Source organism: Lygodium microphyllum, chromosome 2 (assembly GCF_053477565.2).
Source record: "Lygodium microphyllum isolate KBCC chromosome 2, Lygodium_microphyllum_v1.1.10, whole genome shotgun sequence".
Lineage (NCBI taxonomy): Eukaryota > Viridiplantae > Streptophyta > Polypodiopsida > Schizaeales > Lygodiaceae > Lygodium > Lygodium microphyllum.
Window position 1 is genome coordinate 177641722 of NC_141136.1, and position 26279 is coordinate 177668000.

A 26279-nucleotide genomic window follows, 5' to 3' on the forward strand; every position below is an offset into this window, starting at 1 on the left:
TAACAGAAGCATTCTCAACCATCACTACATCATCATGCTCTTTCCCAAGAGCTCCATGCCACAATCCCTGTAAAGCAGGTCCTTCCATTGCATGCCGTTTCCTCCGCAAAAGATCCTGCATCTGATCCTATATTTCTCTTCTAGCAATCCCAAGAGCCTCTCCAACAGTAAAAGTAACTTCACTATTCAAAATTCTTTCATGAAAAATCTTACTCATATCCGTTTGCATATCAAGGTCTGACAAGAGCTTGAATCCTGGCTCTTTTCTTGGTTGCTTCTTTTCCTTCTGTTTGTCTTCCATTGGTTGATCGGAACCTGTTTGAGTTGGAGAATTTGACATAGGTGGAGCTGTAACAGGTGGTGAAACAAAGTCACCCCCTCTAGTCTTTTTGGAGGAGCTAGGACCTTCCTCATCTCTTCTTCTCTTTTCCTCAACCATGGCATCTAAACCCTGCGTTTTAGCAATATAAGCAAAAATAGAATACCTGTCAACAGGAGAATCCCATCCTGTTTCTCCTCGAATGCTAGAGCCCACACAAGTCATAGTAGAAGTTTGAACTTTCCCTCTTCTCGCTATCTCCAAGGCAGAAGACCATAAGGCAGAGTCTCCATCAGATTTCTGCTCAAGCTGGACTCCAAAAGCTGAAGCATCTCCTCTAACACTCACATAAGCTGATCGCGCAGCCATATCATCAACAAGCTTCTTCATACCTCCCTTACCAAAGTTCGTGTCAAGAGGAGCGCCAGTCTCTGTCAGCCATATCTTCCCATCTTGTCCCCAAAACACTACATTCTTCTTACGTGCTTCCTGAAAAGCATCACAATCTCTGCAGTGTTGGTGCTCTGTACTATCACACCAAATACATCGTCGTCCTTTTCTTTGACCAGCTGGAAAAGCAGTCACTGGAGCAGGTGCTACAGCAGGTACTGACATAAGTTGCTCCTTTAACTTACCAACTTCAGCTTTGACTGCTTCAATTGTCAAATCCGCCAAGCCTTTAATAACATCATCTACAGATAAAGGCACTGGAGCAGTAGGAACTGGTGGATTCACAATAGGAGGAGTAGGCTTAGGCAAAGAAGCTGCAGCAGGGGTAGAAGAAGAAGTCTCCAAGGATTTTTCAGGAACTGATCCTGTGTTTCGATGCAATCTGACTCTCCTGCGCTGCTTCTTGACAAGAGCATTCACAGCATCAATGACATGTCTCCACTCAGTCTTTAAACCTGAATCAGTAGCTTGATCTTCCAAAAGATCATCCAACTTTTCCTGCAAATCAGCATCTGCAGCTTGCAAAAATAACTCCACTTTCTGCATCTCCAAAGCTTGCTGTTCAGTCCCATCCAACTGATCATAACGGCTTTCAAACTCTCGCAGAAGAGCGGTAACAGAAAGTCCCTTATTAGGCATAGAAACCCATGCTAAAAAATTCCTGCGATTCATAAGACCTGTATCCTCCAGGAAATATTCATCTTTTAATGCCTTTTTAAATTCAGCCCAACCTGCATGTGCCTCTTGAATTTCTGCAATTCGACCTTCAAGAGCGCGCACCACGATCCGCAAGAAGTAGCGGCTCCAAACATCTTGAGAAACTCCAAAAAACTTCATCTTTTCTTCATACAAATGCAGGTAAGTTGACACTTGCTGGCCATTAAACTGCTTCATCTCCTATTGGACAGCTTTCAAAGCATCCATAGCATCACTGTCACGTTTTGCATGAGCTTGCTGCTGCATATACATGGTAAATGACTGAAACAGGTTCTTCATGACATTATCATCTGTCATTTCTTCTTGCGAGTCTCCCATCTTGCTGATGACGCAGCACTTTCACGTCGGGTTCACCAGAAATGTCGTAGAGATCGTGCGAGAGCTGCAGAACATGGGGTTCAAGGTATAGCAAGGAAAGAGGCTAACAAGAAGAACTCAAATATTGGATGTCAAAGATCATATATTCCTTGTCAAATGAGTTACAAGAAATCCATGTTCAGGATAAACCGAAGTATCTCATAAACTGTTTACATTCAGGTTTTTGAAGACAGTTAAAGTAGGAAGGGAAACACTCTTCACATCAGCATGTTCATTTCGTAACTTGGCAGTTACTAGTTCAGCAGAGAATTACAGAAACTCCAAAAGAACATCTCTATAATGAGGTCAAGTCCTTCGTGCATGAGTAGAATTTACCACTTTCAAAATGTCATGACCAAAACCTGCTTCACGGTATTCAGACCAGCTTGGCTATGGATCCAGAAACCTGTTAGCCAATCCCTCTCGATTCCCTCCATCACCTATGGTTATGTGGATGATGCCACAAGGATCAAAGTGATGCTGAAAAACTCGAGTCATGGGTTCTTAAGCATGAACATGGCTGCAAAGATCATATCAACTTTTGCTTCTTTAAGGATGAACTCCATGGATTTCATCATTTTGTCACTATCACCCTGATATTTGAAATTGCTCTTGTTGTACCAAGGTGCATGTATGACAGCAAGGAGCCAAGGGGTTCTGACTCTATCCACTTTGGCCAAATCAGCCTGCAGCCACTTATACTAAATAGAGTCCCTACTGAAGTCAGTGTATGATCCTAGTATCAAAGCATGCACACCAGAAACCCCAAAAGAACAATAAAGGTTGGAGTCTGATCCACTCTCTTTGTAGGGCCTTTTTCATCTTGTATTATAAGATCTGAACGGTTCAATAACCAGCGGAATTTCCTCCATTTCATGATTCCCTTCAGTGATCATCCATGGCCGTGAACTAGCCAAGGGCTCAACAAGTTTTCCAAACGAGTCCCAGCGGCTTGAATATAGTCAACATAGGAAAGATCTCCTGGGAGTATAGAAACATCAAAATCTGAGCTCGCAACTTGATTCAGGGTTGAGGAAGTCCAATCTGTCTGCTCCGAAAGATCTCCTGGAGAACTAAAGCCCAATTGTAAAGGGCATCATAATCTTGAGGATTCCTCTGTACTATGTTAGCATACCTTTTTGCAACAAACGCTTGAATTCACTGCCGAGAGTGTACTTCATCTCCAAATGCAAAAGGTAGTGGAGGTGAAGGAGCTGTAGCTCGTCATCTTGCGCAAAAATCTGTTAGCAATCAGCTCCACACACATCACTTTGGTTCACACCTTTGAGATATTGTCCAAGACAGGCAATTCAGTAGTAGCGGCTCCGGCATGATAAATTATGCACTCTAGCATCAGATTCCAAAGCTTGAATCAAATAGAGCTTGTTGTTGTTGAATTTTCTGGATATGGGAAGAGATACTGCTGTGGAACTAAACGAGGCGCTTTGTTCCCCACGCGAATAGGACATTTGATTTTTCCTCTTTCATGCTTCAGTTTGATACTTAGCTCGCGCAAATTTCCTTTTGTCAATTCACTCTCCGGCTTGATGAACGAGACTGGTTCGAGGTCAAACTCCAGGATGAAAAACATCCAGATCCTCGAAGAAGAGAGACTTGAGCTCAATCAGTTGCTCAGAATTGAAACGCTCGGAGAGCCAGTACTCGCGAAATGCACGGCAACTGCGGACAAGGTTCCGCCATTACGGTCCAGAGAGAGCTTGCCGTCCCAGGGTTCTCAGAACGCAAACTGGTCGCCGGAGGAGATGACGACGTCCAGATACTCTCCTCCTAGCTTTGCCACTAACACTGGAATGTATCAGAATTCCTATTTTTTTTTCATATAGCTTCCATCTTCCGCATGTGTAGCAACTTCCGCCTTTTTCTTTCCTTAGAACGCCTATTGATGCTTTGATGATACCCCCAAATTGCTGAGGAGACGAATTCCCCCTCTTTGTCAATCTGATCCCTGCTTTTCCCAAAAATCCTCACGATCCTCCCTTCTTCCGAAAGTTGCTGCACTCCTCCACCCTCCAATCCAGCGTTTCTGTTCCTTTTTTGTCTTCTCTGCCTTCCCAGTAATCGGCATCGCTCCCTCATCTCCTCAGAAAGCGAAAAGGAAGGGCCCCTCCTCCAATTCAGGTGCAACCCGCCACTTTACGTTTTTCAAAAATATACCTCTCTCTCTTTTCTTAGCTTTTTCTTTCCTTAGATCTTCTTGCCTTTTGGATCCCTTAGAGAACATGTGCTTCACACGTCTTTAGGTGTTAATAAAGATTAGGGTGATGAGAATACATATCATCCAATTATTCCACATATCTCAGTCCAGAGAATTCTCATAGCTTAGACTTGCTTGGGATTGTGCAGAGGGCAGTACCAGGAACATAGCCTCCTAAAACAATAATAGAGATGCATCACCATGATAAATCACCAATACAACCCAGCCCTCTCTTACAGTGTCAATGAGCTTGCATACACCATGACCTTTGCCTCAGCTCTTGCCTCACGCACACAATAAAAATAGCCCTGTTTACAAGAGCAGAAGATTTAGGAGTCCATTCCTAATGATTTCTTGGATCCAATGTGCAATAAATATATACATTGGCTGCGGATTACTAAAATGCATCACACAAACAATAAATCACACGCAGAAATTAACACAAATGCAAAACAAAAATGGAGGTGTTCACGGCTCAGATGCGCAGCAACACGACACCGCGAGGCACTAGAACCCATAGCAGACCGCTCTGAGGTATGGGAGATCATAGGGAATCTTACTGGATGGCATATCTAGAAGGTGCAGTGTCAGGAGGCTTTTGGCGGAGAGAGACTTTCTGTATAGGTGACCTTAGTAGAGCTCTGGACCTCCATCATCCACTCCCTATGCGACCGATGGGATCAGGTGTAGGGCGAGTCCAAGGCTCATCACGAGCTTTGTTGTCAGTTCATGCTCACTTGGGGCGGTCAAGGCTTGTTCTTCGTGATGCAGACAAGCTGCCCTAGATCGTGATACATCCCCCCTCCATGGCTTCTTGCCCCTATCCCCCCCAGACTGCCTTGAGAGGATTGTATACATGATGTAATTGAGAATTTGCATCGTCTCCAGCTAGTCTATTGAGCATGAGCACTCGGTTGTAATCAGTTTTTTTGAGTAATATAATCAGGCACATTTTACTTGCAAAAAAAAGATAGTTTAGTTATTTATATTATCTATTAGATAGTTTAGTTAGATGGTTTATTTATTTTAGCTTATTGATTGATTAGATTAGTTTAGAGAGAGAGAATGTGTTAGTGGTGCTGATGATAATGATAATGGTGATGGTGATGGTGAAGGTGATAGTGATGGTAGTAAACCTACATTTAATGATCTCTCTCTCTCTCTCTCTCTCTCTCTCTCTCTCTCTCTCTCTCTCTCTCTCTCTCTCTCCTTTAGATAGTTTACTTTATCTATATTATCAGGAATGGTTAGTTAGTTAGTTATCTAACTAACAAACCAACTAAACTATTTAACGTAAGTTAGTTAGTTAGTTTAGTTACTTACCTTAGATAGTTTAGTTATCTTTATAATCTATTAGACAGTCTATTTATTTTAGTTTATTGATTGATTAGATTACTTAAAAGATATATATATATATATATATATATATATATAGAGAGAGAGAGAGAGAGAGAGAGAGAACATGGTATTTTAGTTGTTGATTTAGTTTAGGATTAGTTTAATTATTTATCAATTAGTAAGTTAGAAGGTTTGTATGGTTCAAATTGCTTGTTTACTTTAATTTTTTAGGGTTAGTAAGTTCCTTATGTTATTACTTAGTAATATTATGTGTATTATTTTAATTTTTTATTTATAGATTTAGTTTAGAGTTAGTTTAATTTTTTATTGATTGGTTAGTTAGATAGTTTAGTTACTTACTTTATTATTATTATTATCTATATTACGTATTAGATGGTTTTTTTATTTTATTTTATTGATTGATTGGATTAGTTGAGAGAGAGAGAGAGAGAGAGAGAGAGAGAGAGAGAGAGAGGGGGAGGGAGAAAGTGTTATTTTAGTTGTTTATTTAGTTCACGGTTAGTTTACTTTTTTAGTGATTGGTTCATTAGTAAGATTAAGTGTGTCGACTTATGCTATTTTAATTTTTTATTTATAGATTTATTTTAGGGTTAACTTAATTTTATAACTTTAAAATATTGTTAAGCTTATGTGTGTGAGTTTATATTAATTTAATTGCTTGTTTAGTTTAAAGTTAGTTAGTTAGTTTAGTTATTTAATTTACTTTATTATGTTATTAGTAAGTTAGTAAGGTTGCGTTATTTAAATTATTTGTTTACTTTAATTGTTTGGGATTAGTTAAAATTTTTATCCATTCGTTAGTTAGTTAGTTTAGTGATTTCCTTTATTATTACAGGAAAGGAGAGAGGTAGAGGAAATAAATTTTAGAAAAGAGAGATAGAGGGATGAATTTTTTTTGGAGATGGTAGGTAGGTTAGTTAGAGTACGTTAGTGGTTAGGTAGGCTAGTTAGAGAGAGAAAGAGAGAGGGGGGATGGTGAGAGAATAATAATAATTGTAAGTTGGTTATTAGTTGGTTAGTTTATGATATTGTTAGTTGGTAGGTTATTGTGAGTTAGGTGGTCAAAGAGAGAGAGAGGGAGTTATTAGTAAGTCACTTATTGTTAGTTATTGTAAGTTAGTTGTTAGGAGCTTAGTTAGTTAGTGATGGTTAGGTAGGTTAGTTGGAGTACATTATTGTAAGTTAGTTATGGGCTAGTTATGAGAGAGGGAGGGAGGGAGAGGGAGAGATGGTAGGTTGGTTTGCTAATTGGTCCACTTTAATTTATTAGTGTTTTGGTTTGCTTGGTACAATTTTTTTTGTGAGGATTGGTAATTTGGGCAATATTTTACGACTATTATTTAGGTTGGTGGACTCTCTCTCTCTCCTTGTGAGATTGTAATTTTATTTTTTTGTGTTTGTTAGTTTATTTGTTATTATTAGTTTGGTGAGTAGGTTGATTAGTTAGTAGGTTGGTTAGTTGGGTAGTTAGGTTAGTAGGTTCTATCTTCTTTATTGTGAGTTAATAAGTTATTGTACAAGTTAGTGAGTTATTATAAGTTTATGATGTTGGTTAATAGGTTAGTTGGTTGGGTGGTTCAAGATAGAGAGGGGAGAGAGAAAGATAGATAACAGGGCGGAGAGAGAGAGAGAGAATGGGGGAGAGAGTGTGTGTGGGTTAGTTATGTTGGTTATGTTAGTGAGAGAGTAGATTAGTTTATATTTGTGTTTAGTTGTTGTTAGTCATATGAGTAACATGCTGTTTTATGTTGATTAGTCTGTTAGTTTGTAGGTTAGTTAGTTATTAGTTGGTTGGTTTTATGATGTTATTTGTGTTTATGTTGGTTGGTACGTTAGTTAGTTAGGTAGTTACAGAGAGAGATACATATATATGATATTATAGTAGGCTCTCTCTTTTTGTCTCTCCCTCTCCCTGATTTCTCTCTCTCTCTCTCTCTCTCCCTCACACACACATACACACACACAAAAACACACACACACACTCTCCTCTCATTCTTCTTTTTCTTTTTCTTCTTCTTCTTCTTCTTCTTCTTCTTATTCTTCTTCTTCTTTTTCTATCACTTCTCTCTCTCCTCCTTTGTTGTCTTCTCTCTCTGTCTCTTACACACACACACACACACACATTTTATGGGTTGGTTTGTTGGGTAAGGAGAGAGAGAGAAGGAGGAGGTGAGAGAGGAAAGTAGGTTGGTTAGTTGGGTAGTTAGGTTAGTAGCTTCTGTCTTCTTTGTTGTGAGTTGTAAGTTATTATAAGTTAGTTAGTTAATGTAAGTTTATGATGCTAGTTTTTGTTTATGTTGGTTAGTAGGTTAGTAGTGGTTGGGTGGTTAAAGATAAACATGAGAGAGAGAGAGAGAGGGGAGAGAGAGTGTGTGTAGGTTAGTTATGTTGGTGAGAGAGTGGATTTTTTATGTTTGTGTTTAGTTGTTATTCGACATGTTAGTAATTAGTTATTATTAGTCATCTTAGTAGCAGGTTGTTTCATATTCATTAGTTGGTTGTTAGGTTGTTGGTTTTATGATGTTAGTTTGTATTTATGTTGGATAGTAGGTTAGTTAGTTAGGTGTTACATGGATATATATATATATATATATATATATATATATATATATATATATATATATATATATATATATATATATATATATATATATATATGTATGTATGTATGTATGTATGTATGTATGTATGTATGTATTTATGTATGTATTTATGTATGTATGTATGTATGTATGTATGTATATATATGATATTAGTTTATATTTTTAGTTGTTATTAGTCATGTTAGTAACTAGTTATTTTATATTGATTAGTTGGTTGTTAGATGGTTGGTTTTATGATGTTAGTTTGTGTTTATGTTAATTAGTAGGTTAGTTAGTTAGGTGGCTATAGAGAGAGATATATATGATGTTAATTAGTCGGTTAGTTATACTACTTTATTATTTGAGTTGTAGGTTCAGGAGGTGCCGAAGCACCACAGGGCTCCCGGACTTGCAACTCTCAAACCAAAGAAAATCTGAATCAGTGAGAGTAGTGGGTAGTGACTACCACAAGCTGCAACAAACTCCGTAGCCCATATGATGAATGCCATGCACAAAGTCTGAAGGGACTTTATTCCATGACTTACTCTTCCATTTCTTGATGATGTACCTATCAAGGGATTTGAAATCAATGAAAAGAATGAGGAGCTTGACGAAGATGGCTGCAAGGCATTTGTAGTTAACCATATTCATGATTGTGAGACTGGATTTTGACAAGGTTAGAAGAGGTACATCTTACTCTTTCTGGAGCTAAGTCGATTTTTGGAGTAGAAGAAGTCCTAGTGATCGGACATCTATGTGGCTCCTACAGACGTAAACCTTCACCAATCAAGATAGATGCCATCAGCAGAATGCAAGAAAATTACATAAATATCTTAGAGATGAGAAGATTTCTTGGCGCATGTGTATTCTATCTCATATGGATATCACATTTTTCTCATGTCACCAAAAATATTTATCAATTATTAGGAAAAGGCCAAAGATTCTATTGGGGGAAAGAGCATACTCTCAATTTATGCAAACTAAAGAAGTTGTTAATTTCAGCCGCCACTCTAAAAAGGGCTGATTATTCAAATGGTCAACCCATCATCCTTATTGTGGATAAAGTCCCATTGGGATAGGATGGGTTGTTGGCGAAGAAGACCTTGAAGGTAACATGTATGCAAATTTTTTTGGAGCAAAGGTTCTCAATGAATGTCAAAGAAGGTATGCACAAGTAAAAAGGGAATTGTGGGGAGTTGTAATAGCATTAAAGTGTGATCGTGAATACTTTATAGGTGCTTTCGTAGTGGTAGAAACTGATTGTCTTCAACTCTTGGGCATGATTGCCAACTGCTCTACACCCGACATTGCTATGCTAAGATTGATTGCATATATTAAATCTATCAACCTCGAATTAAAGCATATTGCAGGAAAGGGGAATCTAGTTGCTGACATCCTGTCATGTGCAAGATATGACAATGAAGAACAGCTGATGGAAGAAGATAAAGTTGAAGAATCTATACTTGCTGAATTTCATTCCATGGTTGCTAAAAGTATCTTTTCACTTGCTGCATATACAAACCCAAAGTTGAATCTTGTAGGTGAAGCTTATCTTTTTAATGGTATAGCATTAAGTACAGTAAGAATAGAAAAAGGTAGTGCTGTAAATCAGCATATAGCAACAAATATCAAAGATTTATCTATGCAAGAAGGATGGTCAACTAGAAGCCCTCATGCTCATTGCATTGCTCAAGTTCTAGTTCATTTTCTTGAAGAATATTATGAAGAAGACGTCCAATATTTGAGCACAATGAAGAAGGAGGAGCCTTGGAATGATGAAGAGTTCAAGTATATTAAGAAGAAAGCTTATGGATTTTTTCTTAAAGAAGGGCATCTATGGAAGCACGCAAAGAAGAAGAAAGGAGCACTTGTCCGAGTTTTAGGTAACAAAAGATTGCAACAATAGGTAATGAAGGAATTTCATGAAAGCTTGTGGGCTAGCCATAGAGGCATATGGGAAACCTTTAGTAAAGTCAAAGAAAAATATTGGTGGCAAAACATGTATCAGGACATAGCACATTTTGTTGAAATATGTTATGTGTGTCAGATGTATTCTATGGTCAAGCATCGACATGGGTTACAACCGACTTATCCCTTGTCTATACATTATAGATGGATTATTGATCTTGTAACCATGCCTATAGAAATATGGAACATGCGATATTTAGTGCTTGAAAGAGATGATCTAACCAATCAAGTTGAAGGCAAAGCCTTAACAACCAAGGCCACTCAAGCTGTTTGTCATTTTTTTCTTGAAGATGTGTTTTGCATATATGGTTGTGTGGGTAAAGTAACTACAGATAGAGGAGAGATGGATGATGATGAGGCATGCAAATTCTTTGCTCAATTGGGTATTAAGTTGGCTTTACCATCAACCTACTACCTCGAAGGCAATGGGAAAAGTGAGAGAGGGCACCAACCTATTCTCAAAGCTCTAGCAAAGTCTTGTAGAGGAAAGATCAAAGAATGGCCTAAAATGCTACCTTTTGCATTATGGGCTAACCAGACTACTCACAGTATAGTGACTGGCTATATGCCAGCTGAACTTATGCATGGACAACAACCAATTATGCCAATTGAAGAATCTATTCTCACATGGAGTCTTCTACCTTAGGAGGACAACATCAATAGAGAAGAGTTGCTGACTTTGCACATATGGCCTAGAAAGAAGGCTTGAAGATGTTCAACTATTGAGAAGCTAAAGAAAACAAGACTAAATAACAAAAAAAGATTTGAAAAGCAACATCAACTTTGGCCAAGAGAAATTCAAGAAAATGACTGGGTGCTTGTCTATGACAGCATCCTAGACAATCAATACAGTGCTTCTAGGAAGATGGTAAAGTATTGGTTTGGCTCGTATGTGGTAAAGGTTATTCATGACAATGCCACATATTCATTGGCTGAATCGGATGGAACAAGCATGAAGATACCCATAGCTAGAAAAGAATCAAGCTCTTCAAATGAAGAGAAAGTTCAATATATGAGTTAGAAAACTTGGATATAATTCAAGAGTATGAAGACATAGAGGAAGAAGAAGAGGCAGAAGATGAAGACATTGACATGTTAGAAGATACTTCTTCTAACACTGCAGATCCATAAGACTTTGACACATGCTAGAGGATGTGCAGGTTAGGAGGGGGTGGATGTCGTGCCGCTATGCACAGATCGTGTAAAAAAAATATAGAGTGTGGCTTTCTTATTGATTTAGAGAGCCAATGCCATTTAAGGCATTAGTGTTAGTGTCCATGGCTCAAAAATATTAGATATTTGGACAAGTTTTAGTCAATTTTTGATATTTTAGATATTATCTCTTTTAAAAATCCATAAAACTGTAGAAAACTTCTAGATTATGATAACATGTAAAAGAAAGCATGTACTTTCAACTAATTTGAGAGGATTTTATGTAAAAAGAGAGATTATCGAAATAGTGTGACACGCAATTGCTGTTTTCAGGCACCAAAGTGGGAGATGAAAAAGGAGTGATTTGGCTGAATTCTAGTCAGGTGTCCTGGTATTTTACCTCCCTTTCGGAGCCAATGCAAGCATTAGATTGGCAATTTCAGCAACATAGAGGAAGATATCATTTTATACACGTTTTTGTCTACAAGAGTTTTATATTCTCATAATGCAGGAATAAGCTGACAGGCTTCATTCTCTGTTAGTATTCTTATACATTTTCTATTTCTTTCTATGAATCTTCTTCTACATCTTCTATTTCTTTGAACCCCTTCTCTTCCATGGGCTGATTTGGGGCTGATATCTTCAACCATATTTAGAGAATTAGCTACAACATTGTTCTTTTAATTCATTTCTTACTTTACAAAAGACATCTTGTCAAAATATGCAAGTATTATGTGCCCCTATGGCAAGGAAATGTTTCTAGATCATTCATAGATGCTTTGAGTTGAATTAAGAGGAGTTTTTTCTCTTATTTCTTGGCTATAGTAACTTATCCTTATCAAGAACTCAATTTAAAGCTCTCTTGAAGCAAGTCTCTTTGTAATATTTCTGCTAAAAATATTATGGAGCCATGTGAAGTTTCAGCGAATGTCAATGTCAGCTTTGTGGTTACGAACGGTTCGGTCTTTAATAATACACTCTTCACGGGCCAATCGAGAATTAGGACTAAGGTTTAATAAAAAAACTGCATTCTTCATAAGAACCTCCTCTTGGTAGGAGGCCAAAAGGATAATTGTTGGAATTATGGCAATTTTTTTTCTCGTAATTATCCGCTCTTTTCCCCAGCCGACGGTCGTGTTGGAGGAGAGGGAGAGGACGCGCTATGACTAAGCTCCTTGCTGGAGCTTGGGGATGGTTGATGCTCATGCATTAGGCTGCGTGGGGGAGGGGAGGTACCTCTCCCTCTCCCTATAAAAATCATTGCCATGGGAGCTGGAAGGGGAGAGCTAGGAGCCGTGATGCCGCCATTTTGAGGTGGAGCTGTGGAGGAGCATACGTTGTAGATCGTGTCGAGAGAGAGAGAGAGTGGAGAGCATCATCGCGGGTGGAAGCGATCAGGCGTAGGGAAGAAAGACACCGCTGCTGCTAACCATCCGCCATTTGTCGCCGCCGATTGGTTCTGCGCCAGCTGCTGCCTTCCTCTTTCCTCCACGTGGGTCTCCACGACACCCTAGAAGCTTTAGAAGCTTCTTGGGAAGCTTCTAAAGGCCTTTGGCAAGCCCCCCTTCTTGTGGGCTTCCATAAGGCCCTTTCAAGTGGGTTTAATAAACCCCCATGGGATCCAAAGCCCCCCTTCCCGTGGCCTTTCCTATTGCCTTTACAAAGTGGGTTTTTATAACCCCACCCCCCGGGATTTAACCCCTTCACAGGCGGTCTTTTACACCCCTTGCCCCCCTTTTTCAATCCACTAAGTCCATTTAGAACCCCCCTTTCCCATGGGGTCCCATCCAAGGCCTTTAAAAAGCTCATTAAGCCCCTTTTTCCCCCTTGGGTTCCCCACAAGCTCCCATTAGCCCAAGGTTCTAAACCCCCTTCCCTATTGCCCTCTCAAGTGGATTCTTATTACCCCAGGATCTTTTAAAATCGCCTTTTAATTGCCTTCCGAAAGCGATCTTTTACACCCCTTTTCCCTTGGAGTTTAAGGCCTTTTTCTTCCCTTATATCCCCCGGAAATTAAACCCTTTAGGCCCTTGGTTTCCCCAAAAGACACCATAGTCGGGTTCTCTTTTCCCCTTCTTGCGGATCCACAATAGCCAAGATTAAAACCTTTTTTTTTCATTGGCCCTACAAAGTGGTCTTTGCATCCTCACTTTAAGGCCTTCTAAAGCTTGATTCTGAAAGACGGTGGAATTGATCAAGGAAGCCGAATCACAAAGGGAGTTTGGTGTGCGAAGGAGACGACCAAGGTCATAAATCTACGTCCAAGGCAAAAAGATTGAATTCACGATGGCCCCTAAGAAGGCACAAGGCGCAACCGCGGAAGGATCATCTCCTAACATCCATGTGGATATTTCACCACAAGTCCAGGTTTTTCTTCCTAACATCGTAACATTTCGATTGTGCATAGATCATTTATGGAATTAGGATGCACTCTTTCAATTGAAATACCTTGGCTAAATTAAAGGAAATAACTTACGATCAAAGAATCGGTCATTTGTATTAAACGAATGAAAATGAAGAGCATAAGATCTCTATGCATTCCTAGCAAGTGGTTTTTATGCATTGCAAAGTAACGAACTTAGATTAACTAATGCCCATTTGTACAAATCGAAATAATGATAATACACTTTGATTATGCATGGAAGTATAAATCGCATGTCGCATTCTTAGACATCTCTTCTTCGCAATGATTCGTTAGAGAAATTTGCTACTAATCCATAGGAATTTGCAAAGCATGAAATGGTTCTTGAGCTGCATGAAGTAGATTAAACTCTAGTCAATTGGTATAAATATCGTTTCAACTACATAATTGTTAGAAAAGGCTGCATGGTTTAAACATAAAACCCTAAAGCTTAGTAGCATGAATCTTGATTGCATGTTATAGAAGGATCAATAAGAATTATGCCATAACTTAACTTACACTTTGATCATAACCAGAAAAAATTAGGGATTGTAAATCTACTCATACGTAGGCAATACATCATGTGGTTACGAAAATGGTATCGTAAATATCTTCAATAATGAAAGGTGAGAAGGATCGAAGCTTTGCATGCGAGCTATGGCGGGAGAGCAAGAACAAGAAAGAGAGAGACAAGAAATGGGAACTCCAACAGTCACAATGTGTGACCGGGCCTTCCTTTATTTACTAGTCACTATAAAATGAATGTAAAGAATAAAGTGACGTGACGGTGTCGTATTGCTGCGCATTCGAGGTGAGAAAACCACCCAAAAGTTGTGTGTGTGATTTGATACTTTGTACATACTTAGTTGTTATGTTTGCTCTTTCATTCTATGCGGGGAATATAGTGAAGAGGAGTTTGGTGCAAGAGAAACTTATCCGTAATGCTCTAGTTGACATGTACGCTAAATGTGACATGGGTGTAGAAGAACATGGAGTTTTTGATAGATTGGTAACTCGAGATGCAATCTCATGGGCAGCACTCATTTCAGGATATGCCGATTATGGGCTTGCAGATGCTGTTACACTTGTTTTTTGTATAAAGGCTTGTGGTGATAGAGTAACTTTGGAATCAGGTTGAGAAATAAACACTGAAATAGTGAAAATTGGGTTGGAAAGATGTCTTCATCTAAGCAGCACACTAGTGGACATGTATGCCAAATGTGGATCGTCTGCAGAAGTACTGCATCTGTTTGATCAAATGCTAAATCGAGATGTTATTTCTTGGACGGCAATGATTGTAGGATATGTTAAAGTGGGGCTTAGTCACAAAGTCCTAAAATATTTTGAACTGCTAGAGCTTGAACGAGTCTCTCCTGATGTTAATCTGTTTGCCTGATGGGAGTACAGGAGCTATTTGTAGTGGTCAGAAGTTCCATGCCAAAGCAGCCATTAGGGGTCTGAAAACAGAGCTTTACTTGGGTACTACCTTAGTGGATATGTATGCCAAGTGTGGCTTTCTTCTGGAAGAGAAGGCTGTGTTTGACAGACTACCAGTCTGAGATGCAGCATCCTAGGCATCACTTATGTCAGGATATGCTGATTATGGTTTTGATGAGGAAGTTTTAAAATGTTTTGGAGAGATGCAACAAGGGAGCGTACCTTTAGATGCTCTCATATTTATTTGCTGTCTAAAATCTTGTGGGGCTTTAGGAGTCTTAAAAAAAAGGCCGCTTTCAGAAGCTTTTCTGGGAGGGAAGCCAATTTGGGGGCGGAGGAAGATCAGAGAAAAAAAAACAAAGATGAGGAGAACAGAGGACTATTTTTAAAAACGAGCCTTTTTGGGGGGGAAAAGGACGAGTGTGCACGATGGGGGAAAAAGGCGTGATACAGATACACAGATTTGTTCTTCTGCTTCCTGGTTCGTGAGGAGTTCTGCTTTCATGAATTTGACCCAGGAAAGATCTCTTGAAGGCCTTCCTCTCGAAGAGCATTATCGTCACGTCGGGATGATGAAGAGGAACGGACGCTCTGTTTATGAAGATGGAGAAGACAAAGGGGAGGATTAAGAGCATTATCGTCACGTCAGCCACACTCCGCATTACTTATCAGAAAAAGAACTGGAGGATATGAATGGGAATCGAAGGACGAAGAGAGACGAAATCAGAGAGTTTTACGGGAATTTGGAGGGTCCTTGCTGATCGTTATGAGAGGACGAAGAGGTGGTTAGTGGGGAATGTCCAGTGTGAATTTGGAGGCTTCAAGGCTGACGACGCTGAAGAAAACGACGAAGCTCAAGAAGAAAACCTGGTCTTCTAGGCAACTGCTCTACTCGACTACTATGATTGCACTCCAAGTGGTGATCAATGTGGGCGACGAAAGCTATAACTGCTTCGGAAGACACCATCACCTTCTTCGACAAGCTTCTCAATATGTTGGCCATCACCTTCTCCGTTTAACCTTCCAATACGTGTGGTGGCGGACTGCAAAACATCAGAGCTAATCAACACAACCACTTTCCCTGTGGTGTGAGCTTGTAAATTGCTGAGGGAAGCCATCAGCTCTGTGGAATAGAGGTTGCTCCGTGCCATAACTGCCACCTTAGGTGCTCAATAGCAAAACCTGCTTTTCGTCAGTGATTCATTTCCCTAACGGCTGAACAGAGAGGATTTGTTTTTGTGGCCATCAAAGGATGAACTCAGATCTAGAGCAATAGAGGCTGTCATACACGAGATAATAAGCAGCTCCGTATCCACCAGACAGGTGCCGAAGAGAAGCTTCTCAAGGAGAGAACTATTGCAGGAAGCCTAGTTCTCAGAGCAGTAGCTTATTAAAGCATAACGAAGACAACCTTTATTTTGTCATTTCTCAAGAAGATTCGGTGGTAATGCATCTATCCTTGAGCATTCTTCTGCGAACATATTCCTGCAGCTTAGGCCAAAAGTATATTCTGCTTCTTGAACATGAAAATCATAAGTTCCTTGTACGGCCCTAATTTCTGCATACACTGTTTGAGTAAGGGTATAAAGAAAGACCTCACAAACTGGAGTCACGAAAGACAGTTTCAGGCCCAATTCTTATACCAGCCCTTTCTTTAGGCCTAAGTATCAAGAGCCATGGTGTGGGGAAAGGCTGGTATGATGGTGTGAGCTTTACTATTGCTGTTCTGCTTGTGATTCTTGTTACAGCCATCAGTGGCTACAAGCAGTCTCTCCAATTCAGGGCTTTAAGTGAGATGTCCAGGTTCAAATTATCAGTGGCGAATGAACGAAAGTAGTGTCTATCTTTGATGTGATAGTGGGTGATATTGTTCACCTCAACATTTGGAATCAAGTTTCCTTTGGGTTTATTGTTAAGTCTGTGGATCCATAGATCCATCCTTTGGCTGATGCTGCTGAAAGGACAATGCTGAAATTTCTGTCTGTAGTTGATAACCAGATTTATACTGAAGGTTCCTATGTTGAAGGATGAATTCTATGCTCAGCTGAAAACTTGCTTTTGATCTTATCATTGCTGCATAGATGAGGTCTCAATGAAAGTTTGACGGATCTATTATTGTACACAGATTCTTTCATCTTCGCATCTTTGCTGATCTTCTATCCATAAATTTATCAAGGTCTTCTGAAGACACGACTTTGCTTTCACAAACCCTCCGACATCTTTGGTGAACCCGACGTGAAAGCGTCGCAGAAATTTCAGGATGGGAGATACTTCAGCCTCTCTTTCAGCCTCTTCTACAATTCCAGCTGCGTCCTCTACTTCAGCTCCATCAATGACTGTTGCGTCAAGTACTTCAACAGAGGATCTAAAGCAGATTTTGCAGAATATGTCCATGTATATGCAGCTCCAAAATCAGCAGACACAATTGTATATGCAGCAGCAACAACAATTGCATCAATAGCAGTTGTCTCAGCAAAGGCAACTCTATTCGAAGCAGGAGAATGCAAACAGCGCGACTAAGGCTATTGAAGCAGTTGAGAATCAGAAGAAGCTATTTGATGGCCGTAATGTTTCAGCATATTTGAAGACATATGAGATCAAGATGGGGTTTTTTGGTGTTCCAGCTGGACTTATGAGTAAGTATTTTCTTCGTCTTGTCACACCCACTTTGAGGGCAAAAGTGACTGATCTTTTTATTTAAAATACACATTGGCAAGATTTTAAGAAGGCCCTGAAAGAAGAATATTTCCTTGAGGACTTTGGTATGGCTACTCGGCGGTCATTCCGAGAGTAGGTCTACATGCCAAACAAAGGTCTAGCTGCTTCAGAGTTGATTGGAGAATTTAAGGAGAGGTATAATCAGCTTGATGCCATTGAACAAAGAGCATTGGATGTTGAAAAAGTTGAGCTTTTCTTGCAAGCTGCAGATCCTGCTCTTCAAGAAGAATTGGGTGAGCTTCTTGAGGATCGCACGAAGCCTATGGGTCTTAAAACGGAATGGCAGGATGCTCAGGATGCAGTCTCGACTTTGACCAAGAGAAGGATATGGAAGACTCGCCTACAGAATGGTTCCATGACACCTACACCATCATCTGCTCCTATGCCTACTTCTATCCCTGTTATTTCTTCTCCTCCTCAGCTAGTTTCTTGGCCTATGCCAGTGCCTACTGTTTCCACTCCACCTATTCCTCCTGTTCCACGACCGATACCTAAACCTTTTGCTCCAAAACCATCCGCTCCATCGGTGCCTACCTCTCTTGATGACATAATCAAAGGCATAAGAGATTTGACACTGGAGTCAGTTAAAGCGGAGTTGGTGGGAAAATTGAAAGAGCAGTTTGCTTCGACTGCGCCTACTACTTCTTCTAGTGCTCCTACAGCACCTAGGAGTGCTCCTAGTGCACCTAGGAGAGATCGGAAATGTATTTTGTGCGATAGTACGGACCATCAGCATTGTTGGGATTGTGAATCTTTTCAGGATGCAAGGAGGAAGAATGTGGTATATTGGGGACGAGATGGTAAGATTTGGTTGACTGAGACAAGAGCTCCACTTGCTACCGACTTTGGTAAAGGTGGAATGAAGAAGTTAGTGGATGACATGGCTGCGTGTACTTCTTATGTGACAGCTAGAGGTGATGCTTCTGCATATGGAGTCCAGATTGAGAAGGGATCAGAGACTCAGTCAGCGCTATGGACTTATGCTATGGAGACTGCAAACAAGGGGAAAATTCAGCAAATTGTTTTGACTAGTGCAGGCTCTAGCATCAGATCAGAGACAGGTTGGGATTCGCCTATTGACAGGTACTCTATTTATGCTTATTTGGCTAAGTCTCATGGAGTAGATGTACTTGTTGAGGAGAAGCGTAAGAGGGATGAAGAAAATCCAAGTGCAGCTAAGAAGACTAGAGGGGGTGAGTTTGTTACACCACCTATTGCAAGACCGTCTTTGAGACCAGGGCCAGATTGACAGATGGAAGATGCTCAAAAGAAAGAAAGCAGGCAAGAGCCTAAAGAGAGAAAGCAGCCAGGGTTTAGATTGATGTCCGATATTGAGACATCTATGGACATGAAGAAAATCTTTAATGACAAGATACTTGGTAGTGAGGTGACTTTCACTATTTCTGAGGTTTTGGGCATCTCCAAAAGAGAGTTTCAGGATCAGTTTCAGGAGATCCTAAAGAGGAAAAGACATGCATTGTCTACCACTGATACACATGGAGTTTTGATTGGGGAGTTGGATGAGGACGAGGATGAGGTTATGGTTGAAAATGCTTCTGTTTTTCTGCAGGTAGAGAAGAGGATTCAGCCTATGCATTATGCTGAAATTGATGAGCCTGTCTTGATACCGCGTAGTCACTTTTCGCGGGCCATTGGGCTAGGGCAACTACAGAGATGACAAGATTGGAGAGAAACAGGTGCCTTATGTTGCATTGGTGGATCATGGTTCAGAGATTAATCTCATAGTTCGTGGAGTTTATGAGAGTAACAGATGGCCTATGGATGTAGAGCATGGGTGGTGCATGAGAGCTGCCAATAACACTGCAGGTGATTTGTATGCTGCCTGTCCCAGTGTGAGGGTTTCTATTGGTGATGTAGAGGAGGATTTCCCATTTCTTTGTGCAGGATTCATGCTCTTATCCTATAATTCTTGGACATCCATTCATCACAGAGATGCACATGGAGACAAAGGTAATGGATGATGGATCTGCTTATGCACGGGTTCGCAGTAAAGATGGTATGAGAGCAGTTCAGTTTATGACTGTATGTGTGAACCATGTTAGAAACAGAGATACTCTTAGAGATGCACCTTTGCCCACTGTGAAGGATTCGGGTTTTCATTAGGTACTGCCGTTTTGCGAGACGACGGTGGTACAAAGCAGAGGAGATTGGAGTTCTCGCCTCCTGGCAGCAGTGTTTTCTCCTCCGGTTTTGTTGGGATTTCAGCAAACAGTTCGATGAGCTATCAGAAGTTTTCTAGGTTGCCTAGAGCTGCCAGGCAGTATATATGCAGGAAGGAGAAAAATTTGAAAAATGCAGGAATTTTGGAGGATGATGAGCACATAGATGGGATGTATGACAGTATGATTTGTGCAGATACAATGACAGAGATGAAAGATATGCTGAAAACTGATATGCAGAGTTGTCACAGTAATGTATTAGTGCAGTCCCTGGACATGTTTCATGAAATTGCAGATTTTGTATCACAGATTGAGTCAGAGGCTGAGGTAACTCAGCAAAGAGTGTTGAGTGCTGAAGAAATTCAGCAAACAGAGTTTCCAGCTGGTTATGATCAGCTTTCAGAGACACAGAGGGCTGAAAACTTTCAGCCAACAGAGTTTACTGCTGAAATATTTCAGCATTCAGAGTTTAGGGCTATTCCTATGCAGTCCATAGAGCAGAGGGCTGAGGATATTCAGCCACATTGGAGTGCAGAATTGCTGATTTACAGTAAGATTTGAGTAATGCAGAAGAGCATAATGAAGCCAGGGTTGACACGAAATACAAAACTGTGGATAAGAAGGTGAAGCCGGTAGCTGTACTGCTTCCACCTGACAGTGATCAGCAAATAGAGAGGGCTGCCAAACAGCCAATTTTGAGGAATCCGGAGCATATTGGTCATAAATTTTCAGCAGAGACTCCTACTGAATTGAAAATTGGAAATGGTGATTTCTTGCTACCCATAGAGAAGCAATGCTTTCAGGAGATGCTTGAGCGACATGGAAGGGGATTTGCTTTTTTCCCACATGAGATTGGATGTGTGAATCCTGATATTGTTGCTCCTATGGTCATTTTTACTATTCCTCATATTCCATGGAATCTCCGACCTATTCCACTGCCTAAAGCACACCTGCCAAAACTGATTGATTTATTGAATGAGAAAATCAGGATGGGAATTCTTGAGCCTTCATCTGCACCATACTCAAATAGGTGGTTTACAATTCCAAAGAAGAATGGTACTCTCCGATTTATTCAAGACATGCAGCCAATGAACAGAGTTACTATCAGGAATGTTGGTATAGGTCCAGTTGTGGATGAGTTTGCAGAAGCATTTGCTGGACGTGCCATCTATTCTTTAGGTGATTTGTACTCGGGATATGATAAATTTCAGCTGGCTTTGGAAAGCAGGGACATAACCACCGTGAGAACTCCTATTGGGCTTGTCAGGATGTGTACCTTGCCTCAAGGTGCCACTAATTCTATTGCGCATATGATCAATGCCATGCATAAGGTCCTTCGAGATTACATACCTCAGCTTACTATGCCTTTCTTGGATGATGTGCCCATTAAGGGGTGTGCAGAAGAAGAGAAGAATGAGAGTCTAAATGAGCACGGATGCAGATACTTTGTGGCTGATCATATTTCAGCATGTGAGAAGATTTTGGCCAGGTTAGAAGAAGTGAACTTGACACTTTCAGGGCAAAAATCTGTTTTTGGAGTGAATGAGGTTGTCATTGTTGGACATATGTGTGGGTACTATGGCAGGAAACCCTCACCTGATAAGGTGAATGATATAGGCAAGATTGCGGAGTATTGTTCTACCACTTCAGAGGTACGGAGATTCATTGGAGCTTGTGTGTTTTATATGATTTGGATACCTCATTTTGCACACATAGCAGATTGTTTGTATCAGCTGCTTCGAAAGGGGCAAAAATTCTATTGGGATGAGAGCCACACTAGAGCCATGCGAAAATTGAAGAAGTTATTGCAGAATGCTCCTACTCTCAGGAAAGCGGATTACAATTGTGGAAAGCCTATTGTATTGACAGTTGACACTAGTCCAATTGGCATAGGTTGGGCTGTGGGTCAAGATGATGCAGATGGAAATAGGTATGCTATTCGGTTTGGGGCGAAAGTCCTAAACAAGAGACAGAGGAGATATCCGCAAATCAAGAGGGAGTTACTGGGGATTGTTACGGCTCTCAAATGTGACAAGGAGTACTTTATTGGAGCTTCATTTGTGGTAGAAACAGATTGCTTGCCATTGATTGGTATGATTACGAGTTGCTCTACTCCGGATATAGCCATGTTGAGATGGATTACTTACATCAAGTCATTAAACCCGGAATTTAAACACATAGCAGGGAAGGATAATCCAAGGGCAGATATGTTGTCTAGAGCCAGATATGATGATGAGGAGACTCTACTTGTTGCAGAAGAGGATGATGCAGAAATTTCAGCCACTATGGTTGATCATGTTTGTCGTGTCTATTATATTGTGGCTTTTATAGAAGAACTCTATGTTGGAGATTGGTTGTTGCAGATTGGCAGGTACCTTAGTACACTGAGCAAAAGAGATGAATGGACAGATGAAGAGTTTAAGAGGATCAGAAAGAAAGCCTATGGTTATTTTCTCAAGGATGGATTTCTTTGGAAGCATGCGAAGAAAAGAGGTGGATTACCTTTGCAGGTTGTCTGCGATAGAGAGACACAGTTACAGGTGATAAGGGAGTTTCATGAGAGTCCTTGGGCTGGTCATAGAGGAGTGTGGGCTACTTATGAGAAAATCAAGGAGAAATATTGGTGGAAAGGCATGTATAGAGATGTTTCTCACTTTGTTGAGACTTGCAGAGACTGCCAGATGTATTCGGTAGTGCGTCATCGAGATGAGCTTCATCCGACCTATCCGCTATGCATTCATTATAAGTGGGTAGTTGATTTGGTTACTATGCCTATGGGTCTATGGCAGATGAGATACATTGTTTTGGCAAGAGAGGATCTTATCAATCATGTTGAGGGCAGATCTTTGAGAATGAAGACCACTAGTGCAGTGTGTAAGTTCTTATTGGAGGAAATTTTCTGCAGGTATGGTTGTGTGGGTAAGATCACTACGGATCACCGTGAATTGGATGCAGATGAAGCTAGGGAGTTTTTCTCTCAGCTAGGAATCAAGTTGGCTCTAACTACAGCATATAATCCAGAGGGAAATGGGAAGAGTGAAAGAGGGCATCCGCCGATAGTGAAAGCATTAGCCAAAGCATGCAGAGGACGGATTGGAGAATGGCCGAGACTTCTACCATTTTCTTTGTGGGCTGATCGTACGACTCATAGTGTTACCACAAGATATATGCATTCAGAGTTGATGTATGGTCAGAAACCTGTTATTCCGACTGAGACTTGTGCTTTGACTTGGTCAGTTTTACCTTGGCAGGAGGATTTGACGAGAGAGGAGCTCTTAGCTCTTTGGATTCAACAGTTGGAGAGAAGACCAGAGGATATTCAGCTAGCTATTGACAGGTTGAAGGTTGCTAGACTAAGAAATAAGGACAGGTTTGACAGCAGGCATCGCTTGCGGCCTAGAGCAATAGAAGAGGGAGATTGGGTATTGGTCTTTGATAGCAGCCTTGAAAATCAGCATACTGCACTTCGGAAGATGGTGAAAAGATGGTTTGGGCCGTACATAGTCAGACATATCTTTGATAATGCAACATATGAGCTGACAGAATTGGATGGGACAGTGCTTAGAGTGCCTATTTCTGGAAAAAGAATCAAGATTTTCAAGAAAAGAGATTATGAAGATTATGCATTGGAAGAATTTGCAAGAGAAGAGCAACGAGAAGACAGATGATATGACATATAATCTTGTTGATGTACCGGAAATGCATAATGAAGAGATTGATATGTTTGTGGATCTTGATGATAACAATCATGGGTAGTTGGCCCATCCGGAGGATGCGCAGGATTAGAGGGGGTGGATGTCGTATTGCTGCGCATTTGAGGTGTGAAAACCACCCAAAAGTTGTGTGTGTGATTTGATACTTTGTACATACTTAGTTGTTATGTTTGCTCTTTCATTCTATGTGGGGAATATAGTGAAGAGGAGTTTGGTGCAAGAGAAACTTATCCGTAATGCTCTGGTTGACATGTACGATAAATGTGACATGCGTGTAGAAGAACATGGAGTTTTTGATAGATTGGTAACTCGAGATGCAATCTCATGGGCAGCACTCATTTTAGGATATGCCGATTATGGGCTTGCAGATGCTGTTACACTTGTTTTTTGTATAAAGGCTTGTGGTGATAGAGTAACTTTGGAATCAGATTGAGAAATAAACACTGAAATAGTGAAAATTGGGTTGGAAAGATGTCTTCATCTAAGCAGCACACTAGTGGACATGTATGCCAAATGTGGATCGTCTGCAGAAGTACTGCATTTGTTTGATCAAATGCTAAATCGAGATGTTATTGCTTGGACGGCAATGATTGTAGGATATGTTAAAGTGGGGCTTAGTCACAAAGTCCTAAAATATTTTGAACTGCTAGAGCTTGAACGAGTCTCTCCTGATGTTAATCTGTTTGCCTGATGGGAGTACAGGAGCTATTTGTAGTGGTCAGAAGTTCCATGCCAAAGCAGCCATTGGGGGTCTGAAAACAGAGCTTTACTTGGGTACTACCTTAGTGGATATATATGCCAAGTGTGGCTTTCTTCTGGAAGCAAAGGCTGTGTTTGACAGACTACCAGTCCGAGATGCAGCATCCTAGGCATGACTTATGTCAGGATATGCTGATTATGGTTTTGATGAGGAAGTTTTAAAATGTTTTGGAGAGATGCAACAAGGGAGCGTACCTTTAGATGCTCTCATATTTATTTGCTGTCTAAAATCTTGTGGGGCTTTAGGAGTCTTAAAAAAAGGCCGCTTTCAGAAGCTTTTCTGGGAGGGAAGCCAATTTGGGAGCGGAGGAAGATCAGAGAAAAAAAAAACAAAGATGAGGAGAACAGAGGACAATTTTTAAAAACGAGCCTTTTTGGGGGGAAAAAAGGACGAGAGTGCACGATGGGGGGAAAAGGCGTGATACAGATACACAGATTTGTTCTTCTACTTCCTGGTTTGTGAGAAGTTCTACTTTCATGAATTTGACCCAGGAAAGATCTCTTGAAGGCCTTCCTCTCGAAGAGCATTATCGTCACGTCGAGATGATGAAGAGGAACGGATGCTCTGTTTATGAAGATGGAGAAGACAAAGGGGAGGATTAAGAGCATTATCGTCACGTCAGCCACACTCCGCATTACTTATCAGAAAAAGAACTGGAGGATATGAATGGGAATCGAAGGATGAAGAGAGACGAAATCAGAGAGTTTTACGGGAATTTGGAGGGTCCTTGTAGATCGTTATGAGAGGACAAAGAGGTGGTTAGTGGGGAATGTCCATTGTGAATTTGGAGGCTTCAAGGCTGACGACGCTGAAGAAAACGACGAAGATCAAGAAGAAAACCCCGTCTCCTAGGCAACTGCTCTACTCGACTACTGTGATTGCACTCCAAGTGGTGATCAATGTGGGCGATGAAAGCTATAACTGCTTCGGAAGGCACCATCACCTTCTTCGACAAGCTTCTCAATATGTTGGCCATCACCTTCTCCATTTAACCTTCCAATACATGTGGTAGAGGACTGCAAAACATCAGAGCTAGTCAACACAACCACTTTCCTTGTGGTGTGAGCTTGTAAATTGCTGAGGGAAGCCATCAGCTCTGTGGAATAGAGGTTGCTCCGTGCCATAACTGCCCAATAGCAAAACCTGCTTTTCGTCAGTGATTCGTTTCCCTAACGGCTGAACAGAGAGGATTTGTTTTTGTGGCCATCAAAGGATGAACTCAGATCTAGAGCAATAGAGGCTGTCATACACGAGATAATAAGCAGCTCCGTATCCACCAGACAGGTGCCGAAGAGAAGCTTCTCAAGGAGAGAACTATTGCAGGAAGCCTAGTTCTCAGAGCAGTAGCTTATTAAAGCATAACGAAGACAACCTTTATTTTGTCATTTCTCAAGAAGATTCGGTGGTAATGCATCTATCCTTGAGCATTCTTCTGCGAACATATTCCTGCAGCTTAGGCCAAGAGTATATTCTGCTTCTTGGACATGAAAATCAGAAGTTCCTTGTACGGCCCTAATTTCTGCATACACTGTTTGAGTAAGGGTATAAAGAAAGACCTCACAAAGTGGAGTCACGAAAGACAATTTCAGGCCCAATTCTTATACCAGCCCTTTCTTTAGGCCTAAGTATCAAGAGCCATGGTGTGGGGAAAGGCTGGTATGATGGTGTGAGCTTTACTATTGCTGTTCTGCTTGTTATTCTTGTTACAGCCATCAGTGGCTACAAGCAGTCTCTCCAATTCAGGGCTTTAAGTGAGATGTCCAGGTTCAAATTATCAGTGGCGAATGAACGAAAGTAGTGTCTATCTTTGATGTGATAGTGGGTGATATTGTTCACCTCAACATTTGGAATCAAGTTTCCTTTGGGTTTATTGTTAAGTCTGTGGATCCATAGATCCATCCTTTGGCTGATGCTGCTGAAAGGACAATGCTGAAATTTCTGTCTGTAGTTG

General features: G+C 40.7%; 1 pseudogene; it reads right to left on the reverse strand.

Moving 5' to 3' along the window:
• Positions 1 to 2149: 2149 nt before the first annotated feature.
• LOC148040655 (purple acid phosphatase 18 pseudogene) lies at positions 2150 to 16108 on the reverse strand (annotated as a pseudogene).
• Between the last annotated feature and the right edge of the window lie 10171 nt (positions 16109 to 26279).